This window comes from Lucilia cuprina, chromosome 4 (assembly GCF_022045245.1).
Source record: "Lucilia cuprina isolate Lc7/37 chromosome 4, ASM2204524v1, whole genome shotgun sequence".
Taxonomy (NCBI): domain Eukaryota; kingdom Metazoa; phylum Arthropoda; class Insecta; order Diptera; family Calliphoridae; genus Lucilia; species Lucilia cuprina.
This window is the reverse complement of record NC_060952.1, coordinates 45,246,090-45,252,089: the sequence shown is the minus strand read 5'-3', so window position 1 is coordinate 45,252,089 and position 6,000 is coordinate 45,246,090. Positions and strand designations below refer to the sequence as shown.

At 26.4% G+C, this 6,000-nt stretch overlaps 1 protein-coding gene across 8 annotated transcripts in view; it reads left to right on the top strand.

Annotated features, from left to right (window-relative positions):
- The window catches only part of LOC111682798 (homeotic protein antennapedia), a 159,094-nt gene that overhangs the window by 118,269 nt on the left and 34,825 nt on the right, over positions 1-6,000 (top strand). Inside the window, exon 1 of one of the 8 annotated variants that reach the window (XM_046948349.1) lies at positions 5,712-5,734. The exons of the other annotated variants lie outside the window; for them this stretch is intronic. The gene's annotated coding sequence lies outside the window, so the exon portion shown is untranslated. Of the gene's footprint in view, positions 1-5,711; positions 5,735-6,000 lie in introns of those variants that run through there. 8 annotated transcript variants of the gene reach the window in all.

The window sequence follows — 6,000 nt, the reverse complement described above, 5'->3', positions numbered from 1 at the left end:
AACTTAATACTTTACTTTTTATTTTTCTGTTGTTTTACAAATAAGGATTAACAATACAATTAACAATAGTTGCAACAAAAATTAAAACAATTAGTAAATGGTTTTACAGAAATAAAAGTAATCCAATTTTGTAAATATTTCTTACCAGGAAAAAGGTGCAAATTGGTATTCTACAAGTAAGAAGAGCAATTTATAGAATTGTTTTAAATTTAAAATTAGTTTTACAAAATAATAATTTAAACCAATGATAAACTTTTATATAGAAAATTAGGAAAAAGGTCATTTGTTTCTGCACAAACCAAGAACAACCCATTCTTATATTTTATTACAAATTTCAAAAGAAACATGAATTAAATTTGTTACCGTCATAATTAGAATTTAATCGGTGTAATTTACAACTTTTTGTTTTTAAATCCAAATTGAATGTATGTTAACTCCATATAATTTCGACATAACCACTCCCCAGAGAATGTTTTGTTTTGAGTATGCGATCGATTAGTTAGTGGCTGCTGCCGCTGATGTTGCTCCACAAACAAAGTTGTGACTACTGATGTTGCTTTAGCTGTTGCTGATTTCGTTTCCTTCGCTTTATGTTTAGCTGTTTTTGTTGTTTGTGTCGCACGAGCTGATCTTTACAATGGATTAAGTCAATTGTTCAATTGTTTTACAACACGATAACTTAATTAATGTTACGAAAAACTACAACCACAACAACTATCGGCAAAGAAGATGAAGCAGCAAAGTATTGAGTATTTTGTAAAACTTTACAAAAAAAAAAAATAAAAATAAATAAATAAAACAAACTTAAAACATGACAAATTTTCAAGTTTAAAAATGCTTGTACTTGTGTGTTTTTTGTATTTTTATTATTGTTTAAAACTTTGATCTATAGCGCCAGTAATTTGCTTATCTAAATGTTTTATTTTTTTTAATCTTAGTGGTCTTTATAGATTTTCAGCAGTACTAAATAATATGTACTCGTTTATTGGAAGTCATGTTTTATGTAGAGGTATTAAGTGTACAAAGACTTTTCCGTTTTTTTTTTGCTTTTTTTTGGTTTTATTGTGTCTGTTTAAATAAGTATTGTTTGAAATTAATTAAAAATTCACTTGTTCAAAAAAGCAATACAAAATATCAGCAACAAACTGCAAAACAACACAATTTCTCAAACAACATATTGTGGCAAGCATGTGTGTATACAAAGATTAAAAGACATACAGAATAAAGAGACTTAAACTAAAGGACAGACAGACGGACAGAGAGACAAAAGCACAGTCAATATTATACAGTATTTTAAAAGCGGATACCGAAATTGCTGATGGCGCTGATAAACTTATTAAAAGCACATTAAATGCCACCAGCGCAGTGGCAACACTAAAATATTTATTTATTTATTTACTGCAACATACGAATGACACATACTCGAACAACATTTTACTAAATATACACTCAAATAAAAAACTGCGATTTGGTTTGACTTTTGTGAGGTTAAAATTTTGCGTTGGATTTTCATTTAATATGTCATAATTATTTGCAATATTGTATAATAAAATCAAAACCAAAAACCATCTCGTTTTTCAATAATTATTTAAAATCAAAATTTTATCTTTGTAAATACGAATGTGTATATTTTTAATTTACTTAAATTTTTATATTGTGCTTTATGTGTGTACGGTCTCTAAATATTTTTAAAATGATGTAATATTTTTCTTCTCAGTGTATTCGCTCAATTTACTCTACTCGTTTGTATATCATTTGTTATTCTAGTTACTATTTTATTTTCAGTTTTCTTATTTAATATTGCATGTGAAGTTTGATTGACAATTATTTCAAGATTTCTATCAATAAACACGTTTAGTATATTTTTTTCATTTGCAACAAACTGAATATTCCAAATGCTTCTCTACTTCATTTGCTACCGACTGCTGTTGGTTGCTATTACAATAATTTTTGTTTTTTAGCATTCTCCGTGCATGTTTGAAAAATATTCATTTCACGGCAGCAAACAAATTGTCATGTTATAATAGTTGTTGCTTTAAATTTTTCATGGCAATGATGTTTTACAAACATATTTATACATTTTAATTTGCGATCTCAAGATGTCCTACAAATTGGCTAGAGCAATTTTATATATGGCATATTTAAATTCGTACAAATCACTTTGCTTTTAAATTGTTTTTATAACTGATAGTTAGATTATTTTTTAGTAATTTTAAATCATTAAAAATACATTTACTTAAATTATATGTAGTTGATAGTTAAAATTAGCTAAAAAATTGAAATAAAAAGGGGGGTTTAAAGCAATATTATAGTAATTATATGTTTAATTTATTACGCCTTAATTTAACAATCAATTTTAAAAATACATTTTATCTTAAACATAACTATTTATATATAATATAATTTTCAATATAATTAAGCATTTTACATTTTTCTACCCACTGTACATTCGTATTGTATTGCACATGTACTTAATTTAAGTATATAGTTGACATTTTTCATAACGTCATTGTTTTCATTACATTTCATAAATATTTTCATTCTCTCTTCAAAAGATTAGCGAATCATGACGATCATTGTGATCAACTCAAAATGATGTGTAAATAAAATTGTTGTAAATTATATTTATGATGATGTTCATGTCTCATGATGAACTCAAATATTGTTAAACCATTCATTTTTCGTTTTGTTTGTAGAGCAAAAATATAAATGTACAACAAATAAAGTGAAGAATAATAATAAATAAATTGTTGTAATGTGTTGAACAAAGCAAGAATGAGTGAAATGAATTAATGGCTTAATTGAAAAATTTGTTCTGAAAATGTTGTTTATAAAGTAGGGAAAAAAACAAAGTTTTAATGTATATTTAACGAGAAGAACAATGAAATGTTTATTGAAAATACACTCATAGAATAAAAGTTAATAAGATGTGACAGCGTTGGAAGAAACACTGATTCGAAGTCTCAAGTGTTGCTTAAATACTGGCTATAGTTTTCGGGAAATCTAGAAAGCTTTTACAAGTGGACTTAAAACAGTAAATAAAGTATTTGTCAATAGTTTTGCAATATCAAGAGATCAACACAAGTAATTTGTTCATTGAACTATTAAGAGAAATCTTAAAAAATGTTTACTGATGTCTATGCAACTTTATGTACATAGTTTTATAAACCAATTATTTAGAATCAATTCAAAACTGAATCAGTTAAATATATTTCATAGTTGTTATTTCTGCACAACAGCATTGTTGCTGTTTAACCCTTTAACGCACAAAACGAAAAAGCTGAAATTTTAATAGAGACTTATTTTGAAGTCTTTTGAAAATTATTTTCATTTTTGTAATATTTGTTATGGAGTGCCAACAAATTCTAGAAAATGATTTAGTATTCTATAGAAATTATCATTTATTATAACGCTCTACCACGGAAAAATCACTTTGGAACACCGGAGTTCATTATACGTGAAAGAGTTAATGTTGTGGTTGTGGTTCTTTAATCAATAAATGCACATATTTAATGTCGAAAACATAAACATTTTACTAAGATAGTAAACTGACAATCAATATTTCTGCTGTTTTAATATTTAGTTTCATTCTTAAAGATTGAGTTATAAAATTCGTTTTATAATTTTAAAAGTGACACATTAACTAAAATTTAATGATAATTTTTTATGTTGTTTCTCTTGCGGTCAACACTGCTGTTTGTATTTAATTCTTTTAACAACATTCATTACTAACACTTTTAATTTAATTACATTTAATTATTAAGACTTTTTGCAATAGTTCTCGTAAGCTGTGTTCTGAAATGACCGCAATGTTAATTTGAAACCAAAAAAGGTTTATAATACAAAAAAGTGTTGTTGGTATTTAAGCGCGAAAAAAAATCACTTAATTAAAAATTCTGTTATTATCACTTTTTTGTTCAGGGAAAAAAACATTTTAAAATTCTCACCATTATACACATATAGTGAGTGAAGTCTGCAAGACAAGAAGTATGAATAAAAAAACCAATAGTGGAAATGGAACAAGTTTTGCAACATGTTGTCGAACAAAAAGACTTTAGTTGAAAACAGTTTGTGAAAGAATAAAAATATTATTTATAAAATTGTTGGCACAAAAATTATCGGCATTAAGAACCAAAAGTTAAAGCTATAAATATTTACGTTTGTCCTACTCTCTAATTATGAGTGAAAACATTAAAAAATAGTAATGACTATAAACATATTTTGAAAAATATTGCCACTTTCGCTTATTTTAGCTGTATTACGCACAATTTCTATTCAAAATTCATACAATAAACCATCAACTAGTCTATTAAGCATTAGTAATGAAAATTGAAAAAGTTTTTCTTTTTTGATCAATTAAATTCAAAGTTAATGATTAAACAATCAATAGTTTTAAAGAACGGTTTTGAATGTTTTTTTTCCACTTTTTCCATCACTTAACAATATAGTCTTCCTGACTTAATGGCACAACCACAAATACAGCTTCAGACAAGAACGGCAATAACAACAACTAATCAATTTCATATCAATTTGTAAATTTAAGCAATAATTGTGATAATTAGCTAAGCGTTCCTTTCATATGTTCCTGACATACTACCTCGACAACATGGTATGCAATATGTGACCGACCAATGAATTCGCTGTTTCCAACATCACATCATTACTGCAACTCTGCTTGGTACTTGTGGGCAATTTATATCTTTGCAGCTTCCTTTGATTTTTAGTTTTAAAACTGAAATGAAATTGAATCGTATGTGGTTGGAGGTGATAATGAGTAAATTCGAAACGAATAAATATCAAAATGATTGAATTTGGAAATTGAATGAACAGCAACACAAGCCAATGTGAGTGGTAGGAATGGATGAATGAATGTATGACTGAATCGAAGAGTGAGCGAATGTCTTAATGAATTTTTCATTATATCAATTTACACCTTAAGATTTTTCTTTAAGTTTTTTGCGGTATAAAAAATGTTTAAAACATATTTCTATAGTTTGTGGCACAAAGTTGTTTTTTTTTTTGAAATAGGTGGCTTTAATTGTTGTTTATGTACACGATTAAATGTGATTAAATGCCATCAGTAATTAAGCAATTTTTTGTGTTTGTAATAAATAATATTTCATTTATGTAGTTTTTTTATTTTTCTCTTACTCACTTTTGGTAACACCTTTTTATGGTTAATTTGAAGCTAGAAACCGCCAAATAACAAAATATTTCGTTGTTAAATTCATTGACGTGTGTTTTAGACGTTCTTGTTTTTTCTTTGTTTCTAACTACATTTAGTTTTTGTTTCGAAAAATATATATGTATATGCTTAATTGCAATTGAATTATTTTGGTTGTTGGTAGTTAACTCCTGTTGTAATAGAAGTTTTAGTACATGGTCTAACTAACTGGCTGGCATTTAGACTTAGTAAATACCCATTATATGGTCAACTATTTTTTTTTTCAAAATTAATTAACTCTAGTTGATATAGTGTGTCGTTGTTGGTCATTGGGTTGGGTTTCATGTGCCATGTTGACTTTCCAACTCATTTTTTCTACAATTTCATATTTAGGGTGGGAATTTTCTTTAATTGGGGTAATTTTTTATATAAGATTTCATTTAGTATTTATGCTGGAATTTTAATTATGTATTAATGTAAATGACATTTAATTAAATAATTTTCTTTTTTTCTATTTCATTTCAGGTAAATATTAAATAAGTCTTTCGGGCTTTTTGTACTTCACAAACAGTAAGTTTTTATTAATGTTTTTGCTAATAAGTTAAGAGAAGTTTGGTAAGGGTGATTAGAACACGACAAATGCGGTTTATTATTGCTTTTGACAGGCACTTGTTTTTTTCACAGCAATGCTGAGATATAAAATGTAATTAATATTATATTCAAATGTTTTTTGTAGAAAAGTTCTAAAGTTGAATTAAATTTTTTATATTTAAAATACTAATTACTTAGAAAAATTAGTAAGTCAAATTTGTGTTTTGATCTGGACAATTTTGAAT